The sequence below is a fragment of the Salvelinus sp. IW2-2015 genome, linkage group LG19, assembly GCF_002910315.2.
Source record: "Salvelinus sp. IW2-2015 linkage group LG19, ASM291031v2, whole genome shotgun sequence".
Lineage (NCBI taxonomy): Eukaryota > Metazoa > Chordata > Actinopteri > Salmoniformes > Salmonidae > Salvelinus > Salvelinus sp. IW2-2015.
In genome coordinates this window covers 33,394,543-33,408,124 of record NC_036859.1, presented here as the reverse complement: position 1 = coordinate 33,408,124, position 13,582 = coordinate 33,394,543, and the positions used below count along the sequence as shown (strand labels likewise).

Here is a 13,582-nt window from a genome sequence, read left to right as displayed (position 1 = left end):
TTCACCCTCTATCAAACCGAGGAGTCTTCCACATGCTGCATGTTGGTAAGCTAGAAAAAGGTCCCGAAGGTCACTTCAAAGGTCACCAGGAGCACATTTGGTCAAAGTGACATATTGTGAGGATTTAGGTCCTTTTGTCTCCATCACAAAAGCAATCCATCAATCATTCTTCCCTTCCACACACAGTGTCTCTTGCATGTTCTCAATGACACTTCTGTCTTTACCAGGGTGATGCCATCTCAGAGTCTTGGATAAGCCAACTACTGCAGCCTCAAAGACCTGATTGTAGGTAAGAGTGTATCCCTACTACTTTATCCAGTAACGTCCCTGGTAATGTCCAATATTCTACTGCCATTTACTTTATGTTCATATTCTTATTTTTTACTGTTTCTCATTGTTGTTCCATTGTCAAGAAGAACCTGCAAGTAAACATTTTTGTTGGAGGATGTATACCATGCGTGTCCCGTACATGCGACTAATACAAATTGAAACTCAAGTCCCACTAAATTACAATACAATGGGTGCGTTTGTAAAAAATAATAATAATATCTACTCCGATATTCAGAGCAATCTCGTCTGTGTGGCCAGAGCGCAGAATAAATGAACGCTCAACACGGTTGAATTCGCCGGTGTCAGTAAAGTAAAAAAGCTTTATTAAATTGTTGCCATCACAACAAATCTGGACAACATGAAAACAGCCTAACCAGCTATGCTAGGGCGAGTAAAATGGTCAGAGTGAGATTGTTCTCTCATTTGTGTCTGGAAGTAGCTAGCAAGCTAGCCAACGTTAGCTAGTTAGCTTGACTGTCGTTGTGAGGTCCAGAACGCTCGTATCAACCCTATTCCACGGCCAGGTCGTCCAGTGTGCGCTCCGAGAGCGAAACGCTCTGAATTTACGAACGCCCAGACGCGCACTCTGGCACTCCAGATTGAATTTACGAACACACCCGATGTCAAACATTACTCCACAATCTGATTCTAGCCCTGCCTGTCTCATGCCCATAGGCGGAAATCCCAGGGGGGACGGGGGGACACGACCCCCCCATCCTGGGGAAAATATGATTTGTCCCCCCAATCTATCACTGTAAACATAACTATGAATTTCAATCATATTAATAATACGCAATGAAAGCAGTTGTGCTGATTATAGACACTTAATAGCGCCTTTTTAAATTTCAAAAGATTGCGACCACCCCGCCCTTTGGCCTCCACAATGGTTTGATCCATCTGCCAGTTCTTTAGCTGGCAAGGTAATAGAGGGTTCGTATCTACTGTCTGCGGAAGGCACATGTACGTAACTGACGTAGGTTAATCCAGTCAATCGCGCCATAGCAATGTTTACATTTTTATGTTGGCAGCGGTTCACACCACTAGCTGAATTTGCAGAGCTAGCGCGCAAACTAAAGCAAAGTCCAAACTGAACAGAACTACACTCTCTTATACCATTGTCTTAAATATATTTTAATGGTCTCGTTGCAAAAGCTAAATTGTCGCTAGTGAACTTTTTTACATTTATTTTATTTCACCTTTTTTTTTAAAGATTATAGCAACACCACAGAAACGGAGTTGGTGCTCGCTAGCTTTACAATTCAGCTATTGTTGGAAGCCAGCAATATGAAAAAAACTATATTAAAATTAGAAAAGGTTGTAGCATATGTTGTGTAAATGTGTGTGTGTGCAGCTAGACCGGCCAGCCAGTCAGGTAGAAAAAGGCAGAAAAAAGTAAAAAGACGGACATCAAAGTATTTTTCAGTACACCAAAACGCAAAGTAATAACTCTAGTAGCCTAATATCTCAAAGACGAGTTGATAAAATGTTCCATAAGAAAGAAGTGAAATGCTAATGGAATGTTTCACAATGATGTCATTAGGCAGAGCAGGCAACAGATGGCACACAGAACAGCAGAGCTGGGGACAGATAGGCAGGGACAGACTCAGAGACAGGGAGTCTCAGGTAAGTTTGTTGAGTCTTTGTTTGGCAACATTATGAAAGGTTCTCAATTTTTTTTACTTGTAAAATAGGGACATAATTGGAAAATGCCATGGATACCCCCGCTCTCAACTTAAACTGATGACTAAACTAAGATTTGTTTATGGCAATGGTATTGCTGTTGTGATTAATTGTGTAGTTTTTGTACCGGTAGTTAGGAGTACGGCAAACACCTTATTTCTTTTCTAGGAGACAGACTGAGTCTGTGAGGGTGGTGAAAGGGAAAGAGCCAGGGAGAGAGACTTCAGAGAACAATGTCACAGCCATGGCAGGACCAGTGTCACCCTTGTTGCAGCAGCACCAGTATAGGGGACAGTGGCACAGCATTGTCCAGTTACCTCAGTGATGGCACAAAACCATATCAGCCACACCCACAATTTTTGAACCGCAAACTCTTGCCAACAGAGTGTTGACGTTTCAAGAGGCCCCAAAGCACAGAATGAAATCTGAACATCATGGCCAATACAATCATTCGAGGCATTGCAGCTGAGATAGATCTCTTCCGATTGTACAATTTTCATTAATGTTTGATGGTACTCAAGATGTCTCTCGGTGCTGAACAGAGAGTGTCTTTTTGCATTATGTTGACCATGACCTTGTCCCTCACGAGGAGTTTATTGGGCTATACAGGGTGTCGGAGACAACAGGCGCAGGGCATTGCGAAAGTGGCAACTGAAGTGTTGTTGAGGCTCAATTTGCCCATGTCTGGCTTACGTGGGCAGAGTTACGATGGTGCCTCAAACATGGCAGGAAAATACACAGGTGCACAGGCAATTGTGCAGAAGGCAGCAGCCATTAGCCCTCTATGTCCATTGTGGAGCACACTGTGTAAATCTGATTACACAGGCTGGCTGCTCAGCCTCCCCACTGATCCGGGATTCCCTTTCTTGGGTCCATTCAGTTAGGTGTCCTCTATGGCCAGTCAGGAAAGTTTAAGAGCATGTTGAATCAATTGCCACGTCCAAAGAAACCCTAACCCTAACCCTAACCCTGCCCACCCGGAAACCCCTATGTCCAACAAGGTGGACTGTGCGGAATACTGCTATTAGAGCTGTGCTAGGGCAGTATGAGCGGGTACTAGCAGCCTAGAGGAGAGTAGTTTTTAGTACATGACAGTACAACGACAGTACACTTACAAATTATTTATTTCATGTTATTTTATTTAAAATTGCATACTTGTGCGACATACTTGTCCATAGCTGCTGTTTGAAGAGTTGAGACACTGACTGAAGGATATTTTGTTGATTTATTTGGGTTTTTCATTGAAGTAGTTATTTTGCTTTTAGAACTGTACTTATTTAAGCTTTTTGTTCTTGTTAAGATATTGTAGTAGACTCAGGCCAGTGGCACATTTAATGACTATATAAATGTATCAGAAAAAGTCAAATTAAAAGGTCAATTCAATACGGAGACTAACTTTGTGATGGTTCTCAATGGAGATTATTTTAGATGAGATCACACCATGTTCATTGTATTTATGAAAACTGCACCCATACAGTGTACAGTACCATTGCTACCTACTGGCCTTTCTTGATATTGCTGGTTGTAAGTACAAATACCTGCATACATACTGGACTGGTAAGGAGCACTGCTATAACTATTATTAGTAGTAGTATTATATGATTTAAACATTTGAACAAGTTGGTTAAACCCTTCAGTTAACTACTGTTACCTATCAATTATTCAGTTGTAGGAATTATATGTTCCTCAGCCTACGTTGTAATATGTTAAATGTATATATGTGTTACCAGCACTACTTTTGGTGTCCCCCTCAGGAATTGCTCTTGAGAAAATGTAATGTAATTGTCCCCTCCAAGGTTGATATCAGATTTTCGCCCCTGGTCAGGACACCTGTTTAACGTCTTCAATCACTGCCCTGGGGCATTGGGATATTTTTTTTAGACCAAAGGTAAAGGTGCCTCCTACTGGCACTCCAACACCACTTCCAGCAGCATCTGGTTTCCCATCCAAGGACAACCCTGATTGGCTTCAGAAGTAAGCCAGCAGTGGGATGCAGGATGGTATGCTGCTGGCTACTCAGGTAAAATAAATGTAGGCTAAACTCTCTTGGAGCCCTCTGGTTCAGTATGTTCATAATAACATAGGCCTACGTGACTTAGTTTCAAACATCGTTCTAAAGTGTACATGTACATTTTTTACGTTGATATTTGTGAATACTCAATTAAAAACACTTAACAATATTTAATGTTTGTGTTGTAAATTAATACACCAATTTATTTAGCTTTGGAGAGAAAACCCCTTGCTTGCACAAAAAAATGTGGCTAGTAGTTATCAAAGTTAGCTTAATTTGTACACAACATTGTCATTATTTTTTTATGAATGAAAAAAGTTACATATACATTTTTTGGGGGTGGGTTGGACTGTTCTTTTCAGGGAAGTCACTTTATGTTTGAAGTTAAAAAAAGACTGAAGTCACTGGATCCGTTCAATCAACATGAGTGTGAGAACAGTTGCAGTATTTGTAACATGTTTATAGCCAAAGAAAAGAGTACAGTATTAGGACTATCCAGCAGATTGAAGTTCTAATGGTACATCATGTTCTGCAGATGTGAACTATTGTACTGTATTTTCAATGATTTTATGCTGTTTAATATCAGTCATTATATTCATGTTAATAATATATTTGAACKTATMATTTMATTGACTTATATTGACATGCTGCACATTCCTGTCACCATCTGGGGGAGGAGCTGTAATTCAAGAGTTATGTCACAACTTTTCCCACTTTCATAGAATCTTGTCATCTGCTTCCAGTGTTTTCTGATGGATTTGATGTTGGGCTGAATAGTCCTAACTACTGTACTCTTTTCTTTGGCTATAAACATGTTACAAATACTGCAACTGTTCTCACACTCATGTTGATTGAACGGATCCAGTGACTTCAGTCTTTTTTTAACTTCAAACATAAAGTGACTTCCCTGAAAAGAACAGTCCAACCCACCCCCAAAAAATGTATATGTAACTTTTTTCATTCATAAAAAAATAATGACAATGTTGTGTACAAATTAAGCTAAACTTTGATAACTACTAGCCACATTTTTTTGTGCAAGCAAGGGGTTTCTCTCCAAAGCTAAATAAATTGGTGTATTAATTTACAACACAAACATAAATATTGTTAAGTGTTTTTAATTGAGTATTCACAAATATCAACGTAAAAAATGTACCATGTACACTTTAGAACGATGTTTGAAACTAAGTCACGTAGGCCTATGTTATTATGAACATACTGAACCAGAGGGCTCCAGAGAGTTTAGCCTACATTTATTTTACCTGAGTAGCCAGCAGCATACCATCCTGCATCCCACTGCTGGCTTACTTCTGAAGCCAATCAGGGTTGTCCTTGGATGGGAAACCAGATGCTGCTGGAAGTGGTGTTGGAGKGCCAGTAGGAGGCACCTTTACCTTTGGTCAAAAAAAAATATCCCAATGCCCCAGGGCAGTGATTGAAGACGTTAAACAGGTGTCCTGACTCTCTGTGGTCACTAATAAAAATCCCATGGCAGTTATCATAAGAGTAGGGGTATTAACCCTGGTGTCCTGGCTAAATTCCCAATCTGGCCCACATACCATCACGGTCACCTAATCATCCCCAGTTTCCAATTGGCTCGTTCATCCCCCCTCCTCTCCCCTTTAACTATTCCCCAGGTCGTTGCTGTAAATGAGAATGTGTTCTCAGTCAACATGCCTAGTTATTTATATAACCAGGTAAGTCAATTAAGAACAAATTCTTATTTACAATGACGGCCTAACCTGGACGACACTGGGCCAATTGTGCGCCGCCCTATGGGACTCCCAATCACGGCTGTTTGTGATAGAGCTGGGAATCGAACCAGGGTCTGTAGTGACACCTCTAGCACTGAGATACAGTGCTTTAGACCACTGCACAACTCGGGATCTGTATAACATGAGTATTCCTTCCCAAATCCTTCTGCTGAAACGCTTAACTGTACAGTTGGCTGATTCATATGTGAGGCAAATACAGTTGTTGGTGCAATTCTTTAATCTTACTGAGCCCACTTCCTGCAAAGGCATGAGACAGGCAGGGCTAGAATCAGATTGTGGAGTATGTTTGACATCGGGTGTGTTCGTAAATTCAATCTGGAGTGCCAGAGTGCGCTCTGGGCGTTCGTAAATTCAGAGCGTTTCGCTCTCGGAGCGCACACTGGACGACCTGGCCGTGGARTAGGGTTGATACGAGCGTTCTGACCTCACAACGACAGTCAAGCTAACTAGCTAACGTTGGCTAGCTTGCTAGCTACTTCCAGACACAAATGAGAGAACAATCTCACTCTGACCATTTTACTCGCCCTAGCATAGCTGGTTAGGCTGTTTTCATGTTGTCCAGAGTGTTGGTGACTGGCAACAATTTAATAAAGCTTTTTTACTTTACTGACACCGGCGATATTCAACCGGTGTTGAGCGTTCATTTATTCTGCGCTCTGGCACACAGACGAGATTGCTCTGAAATCGGAGTAGATATTATTATTATTTTTTACAAACGCACCCATTGTATTGTCATTTAGTGGGGACTTGAGTTTCAATTTGTATTAGTCGCATGTACGGGACACGCATGGTATACATCCTCCAACAAAATGTTTACTTGCAGGTTCCTTCTTGACAATGGAACAACAATGAGAAACAGTAAAAAATAAGAATATGAACATAAAGTAAATGGCAGTAGAATATTGGACATTACCAGGGACGTTACTGGATAAAGTAGTAGGGATACACTCTTACCTACAATCAGGTCTTTGAGGCTGCAGTAGTTGGCTTATCCAAGACTCTGAGATGGCATCACCCTGGTAAAGAACAGAAGTGTCACTTGAGAACATGCAAGAGACCACTGTGTGTGGAAGGGAAGAATGATTGATGGATTGCTTTGTGATGGAGACAAAAGGACCTAAATCCTCACAATATGTCACTTTGACCAAATGTGCTCCTGGTGACCTTTGAAGTGACCTTCGGGGACCTTTTTCTAGCTTACCAACATGCAGCATGTGGAAGACTCCTCGGTTTGATAGAGGGTGAAGGTGAGGTTGTTCACATTTTTGATGCTAGGAGACATTTTCTTGGCTCATATGGGGTCACAGAAACAAACTGAGGAATCAAAGTGCAGATTTCATTAAATACACAAAACCAGCAAATGGATCTCAAAACCTCATACAGATAGTGTTAAAGGACATGGAATTTAATGAAATAAATGCTGTAACCAAACTCGTATACTGCAGGCATGTGTATGTGTTTAGTGTTCAGGGAATGTGTATGTGTTTGGTGTTCAGGGCATGTGTATGTGTTTGGTGTTCAGGGCATGTGTATGCGTTTGGTGTTCAGGGCATGTGTTTAGTGTTCAGGAGATGTATGTGTTTGGTGTTCAGAGCATGTGTATGTGTTTGGTGTTCAGGGCATGTGTATGTGTTTGGTGTTCAGGGCATGTGTATGTGTTTGGTGTTCAGGGCATGTGTTTACTGTTCAAACACATACTATTGTTGCTGGAAACGTTTTTATTTAGACATTTTTACAAGCATTTCATAAGTGTCAAAAGCTTTTATTGACAATTACATGAAGTGTATGCAAAGAGTCAATATTTGCAGTGTTGATCCTTCTTTTTCAAGACCTCTGCAATCCGCCCTGGCATGCTGTCAATTAAYTTCTGGGCCACATCCTGACTGATGGCAGCCCATTCTTGCATAATCAATGCTTTGAGTTTGTCAGAATTTGTGGGGTTTTGTTTGGCCACCCGCCTCTTGAGGATTGACCACAAGTTCTCAATGGGATTAAGGTCTGGGGAGTTTCCTGGCCATGGACCCAAAATATCAATGTTTTGTTCCCCGAGCCACTTAGTTATCACTTTTGCCTTATGGCAAGGTGCTCCATCATGCTGCAAAAGGCATTGTTCGTCAGCAAACTGTTCCTGGATGGTTGGGAGAACTTGCTCTCGGAGGATGTGTTGGTACCATTCTTTATTCATGGCTGTGTTCTTAGGCTAAAATCGTGAGTGAGCCCACTCCCTTGGCTGAGAAGCAACCCCACACATGAATGGTCTCAGGATGCTTTACTGTTGGATGACACATGACTGATGGTAGCGCTCACCTTGTCTTCTCCGGACAAGCTTTTTTCCGGATGCCCCAAACAATCGGAAAGGGGATTCATCAGAGAAAATTACTTTACCCCAGTCCTTAGCAGTCCAATCCCTGTACCTTTTGCAGAATATCAGTCTGTCCCTGGTGTTTTCCTGGAGAGAAGAGGCTTCATTGCTACCTTCTTGAAACTAGCCATCCTCCAAAAGTTTTGCCTCACTGTGCGTGCAGATGCACTCAACACTGCCTGCTGCCATTCCTGAGCAAGCTCTGTACTGGTGGTGCCCCGATCCCGCAGCTGAATCAACTTTAGGAGACGGTCCTGGCGCTGTTGACTTTCTTGGGCGCCTGAAGCCTTCTTCACAACATGAACCGCTCTCCTTGAAGTTCTTGATGATCTGATAAATGGTTGTTTAGGTGCAATCTTACTGGCAGCAATATCCTTGCCTGTGAAGCCCTTTTTGGGCAAAGCAATGATGACGGCACGTGTTTCCTTGCAGGTAACCATGGTTGACAGAGGAAGAACAATGATTCCAAGCACCACCCTCCATTTGAAGCTTTCAGTCTGTTATTCGAACTCAATCAGCATGACAGAGTGATCTCCAGCCTTGTCCTCGTCAACACTCACACCTGTGTTAACGAGAGAATCACTGACATGATGTCAGCTGGTCCTTTTGCGGCAGGGCTAAAAATGCAGTGTAAATGTTTTTTGGTGATTCAGTTCATTTGCATGGCAAAGAGGTACTTTGCAATTAATTGCATTTCATCTGATCACTCTTCATAACATTCTGGAGTATATGCAAATTGCCATCATAAAAACTGAGGCAGCAGACTTTGTGAAAATTAATATTTGTGTCATTCTCAAAACTTTGGGCCACAACTGTAATGTACTTGTCCTCTTGCTCAGTTGTGCACCGGGAACTCCCACTCCTCTTTCTATTCTGGTTAGAGACAGTTTGCGCTGTTCTATGAAGGGAGTAGTAGTACACAGCGTTGTTTCTTGGCAATTTCTCACATGGAATAGCCTTCATTTCTCAGAACAAGAATAGACTGACGAGTTTYAGAAGAGAGGTCTTTGTTTCTGGCCCAGCCTGTAATCGAACCCACAAATGCTGATGCTCCAGATACTCAACTATGCTAAAGATGTCCAGTTTTATTGTTTCTTTAATTAGCACAACAGTTTTCAGCTGTGCAAACATAACTGCAAAAGGGTTTTCTAATGATCAATTAGCCTTTTAAAATGATAAACTTGGATTAGCTAACACAACGTGCCATTGGAACACGATTGATGATAATGGGCCTCTGTACACCTATGTAGATATTCCATAGAAAATCAACCGTTTCCAGCTACAATAGTAATTTACAACATTAACATTTACATTTACATTTAAGTCATTTAGCAGACGCTCTTATCCAATGTCTACACTGTATTTCTGATCAATTTGATGTTATTTTAATGGTAAAAAAAATGTGCTTTTCTTTCAAAAACAAGGACCTTTCTAAGTGACCCAAACCTTTGAACGGTAGTGTTTATAAAAAAAAATCAAATAATTGCTTTGCTCAAGTCATAATAAATTAAATTAAAAATCCATCAAAATCTGTCTGTTTAGGATAGAGATATCTATCTATCTATCTATCTATCTATCTATCTATCTATCTATCTATCTATCTATCTATCTATTATCTGATCGGGCTGCGTCTCAATCATGACCGTGTCTACATAGGACGACATCAAGGTCCAGACCTCTGTAATTTTTCCTAAATTGAAGAAAAGTAGATTCATAAAAATATATATTTTGTACACAATAAAAATCAATTATAGGTCAGCATCTAAATATTGCTCCCAGCGTTGATCAAAGCTCAGAACGCTTATATTCTTGGGGTGCGTTCATAAATTCGCTCTGGCTGTCACTCTGATTGCAGAGCACTCTTGTCTGAGTGTGCCAGAACGCAGAATATCTGATGAATTTCCAAACGGACAATCTGACAATGCTCTGAATTTACAAATGCCCAGGGCGCACTCTGAGCGCACTCTGGCACTCCAGATTGAATTTATGAACACAACCTGAGTTCTAATCACGCCTGCTCCTTTGCAAACGACTGGAATGATGAACAGTAGTTTGTTCGTTATGTTCCCCTGCGTCCCCTGGATTTGTTTTTTTTCGCAGCAAATTCACCACTCTCTCAAACGGCTAACTCTGCCCTCTTGCAGCACAGGCCGAACAAACTACCCCAGCTCGGAGTCGGCTCACTAGAGAAGTAGATAATGGATACATCTCTGATAGTTTAAAACTATCAAGAGCAGTGAGACAGGGTTGCTCGCTCTCACCGTATCTATCTCTAATTGGAATTGAAATACTAGCTATAAAGTAAAAAAATATATAGAGATCGAAGGATTAGACATGTATGAATTTATGACCAAGATTTCTACCTTTGCAGAAGATGCCACCTTCCATCTCTGTCCTCGTTCGGCCTCCATAAGTGCACTCACCAAAGATTTAGATGGTTTTGCCAATCTATCCGGTCTGAAACCAAATCATGACAAGTGCTCACTACTTCGACTGGGATCTTTAAGAAACTCCAACTTTGTATTACCATGTAGTTGTCATGACTTCCGCCGAAGTTGGTGCCTCTCCTCCTCCTCCTCTCCTACTTTATAATTTATTCCCTATTTAACCCTCTGGTTCCCACATGGTTTTGTGCGTGTTTGTTCTTTGTTTAGTGTTCAAGACTTCTGTGAGCTGGTGTGTTTTTCCCTGTGTGGAAATCATTGTTGTTTCTTTTCGAGTAAAGTACATATTTTACTCAGTTATGTGTCCTGCGCCTGACTCCGTCCTAACCGTTGCACACTGACACTTGACAGTAGTGTATCAATTACATGGCCAGACGGGCTAGTAAATGTTCTTGTAATACATACCGTGCATTAGAAAAGTATTCAGACACCTTCCCTTTTTCTGCATTTTGTTACATTACAGCCTAATTCTAAAATTGATTAAATTAAAGCAAATTATCATTAATCTACACACAATACCCCATAATTCTATTTTTTTTTTTGCAAATGTAAAAAAAAACAATACAGAAATACCTTATTTACATAATTATTCAGACCCTTTTCTACGAGACTCACATCCGGTTTCCATTGATCATCCTTGAGATGTTTCTAGAACTTGATTGGAGTCCACCTATGGTCAATTCAATTGATTGGACGTGATTTGAAAAGGCACAAACCTGTCTATATAAGGTCCCACAGTTGACAATGCATGAACAGAGCAAAAACCAAGCTATGAGGTCGAAGAAATTGTCTAAAGAGCTCCGAGACAGGATTGTGTTGAGGCACAGATCTGGGGAATGGTACCAAAAAATGCAGCCTCCATTATTCTTATAATAGAAGAAGTTTGGAATCACCAAGACTCTTCCTAGAGTTGGTCACCCGGCTAAACTGAGAAAATGAGGGAGAAGGGCCTTGGTCAGGGAGGTGACCAAGAACCCAATGGACACTCTGACAGAGCTCCAGAGTTCCTCTGTGGAGATGGGAGAACCTTCCAGAAGGACAACCATCTCTGTAGCACTCCACTAATCAGGCCTTTATGATCGAGTGGCCAGACAGAAGTCACTCCTCAGTAAAAGGCACATGACAGCCTGCTTGGAGTTTGTCAAAGGGAACCTAAAGGACTCTCAGACCATGAGAAACAAGATTCTGTAGTTTGATGAAACGAAGATTGAATGCTTTGGCCTAAATACCAAGTGTCACGTCTAGAGGAAACCTGGCACCATCCCTACGGTGAAGAATGGTGGTGGCAGCATCATGCTGTGGGGATGTTTTTTAGAGGCAGGGACTCTGAGACAAGTCAGGATCGAGGGAAAGATGAACAGAGCAAAGTACAGAGAGATCCTTGATGAAAACCTGCTCCAGGGCRCTCAGGAGCTCAGACTGGGGTGAAGGTTCATCTTTCCAACAGGACAATGATCCTAAGCAGACAGCCAAGACAACGCAGGTGTGGCTTCGGGATAAGTCTCTGAATGTCCTTGAGTGGCCCAGCCAAAACCCGGAGTTGAACCCGATCTAACATCTCTGGAGAGACCTGAAAATAGCTGTGCAGCGACGCTCCCCGTCCAACCTGACAGAGCTTGAGAGGATCTGCAGAGAAAAATAGGAGAAACTCCCCAAATACAGGTGTGTCAAGCTTGTAGCGTCATACCCAAGAAGACTCGATGTTGTAATTGCTGCCAAAGGTGCTTCAACAAAGTACTTAGTAAAGGGTCTAAATACTTACTTAAATGTGATATTTCAATAGTTTTTTTATACATTTGCTAAAATTTAAAAAAAAAACAGTTTTTGCTTTGTCATTATGAGGTATTGCGTGCAGATTAATGAGTTGCAGTTCAAATGAGGAAATCAGTCTATTGAAATAAATTAATTAGGCCCTAATCTATGGATTTCACATGACTGGGAATACAGATATGCATCTGTTGGTCACAGAAACCTTAAAAAAAAAAAAGAATTGACCTCACAATGGGCCTCAGGATCTTGTCAACCAGCCCTGTGTCTGTGTGTCTATTGCTCTGACCCTTWCCATTTCATTTGCCAATAAACTTGGGCCTCCTGTCTTCAGGCAGGTATTTGGCCACGTAGTTGAAAGGCCCTCCAGACAGGGCTATGCAGATACTTGTGAGGTAATCCAGAAAACTGTGGAAAACAGTGACACACTCAGGCAGAAAACAGGCCCATCTTTTCAAAGAAAACACCATTTAAATGATATCTCTATTTGAGAAAAATAAGTCGTTTTGTTGTGATCACAAGAAAATCCTAATATTTCAGGTAAAGAGCTCCACAGTCAGGCAGAAAAATCGGAATGTTCTATCATAAAATGAGAACAAGTTTCCCTGGCTGATATGGCTGCTACTTAGAAATACTAACAGTAAATTAATAGATGACATTCACTGCTATAAACCGGTCTCCAATATAATCGCATAGTTTACACAGACCCACCGTGGACATTTACACAAACACTGAACAAAAATATAAATGCAACATGTAAAGTGTTGGCTCCATGTTTCATGAGCTGAAATAAAAAGATCCCAGAAATGTTCCATACACACAAAAAGATTATTTCTCTCAAATTTTGTGCACAAATTTGTTTACATCCCTGTTAGTGAGCACTTCTCCTTTGCCAAGATAATCCATCCACCTGACAGGTGTGGCATATCAAGAAGCTGATTAAACAGCATGATCATTACACAGGTGCACCTTGTGCCTGGGGACAGTAAAAGGCCACTCTAAAATGTGCAGTTTCGTCACAACACAATGTCACAGATGTCTCAAGTTTTTGAACTGCAACTCAAAATCTTTGAAATTGTTGCATGTTGCGTTTATATTTATGTTCAGTATAAATGTCAGTGTGAAAAGGCATCCCATGGTCTGTTTTTGTCAACGAACTCAATGTACTCCAAACACTGATGGTAACCAGATGATCCCAATAATTGATATAGCCTAG

General features: G+C 41.2%; 1 protein-coding gene across 1 annotated transcript in view; it reads right to left on the bottom strand.

Moving 5' to 3' along the window:
- LOC111979369 (eukaryotic initiation factor 4A-II-like) overlaps nt 1–13,582 on the bottom strand; it is a 336,073-nt gene that overhangs the window by 35,316 nt on the left and 287,175 nt on the right. The gene's annotated exons all lie outside the window — the stretch shown is intronic.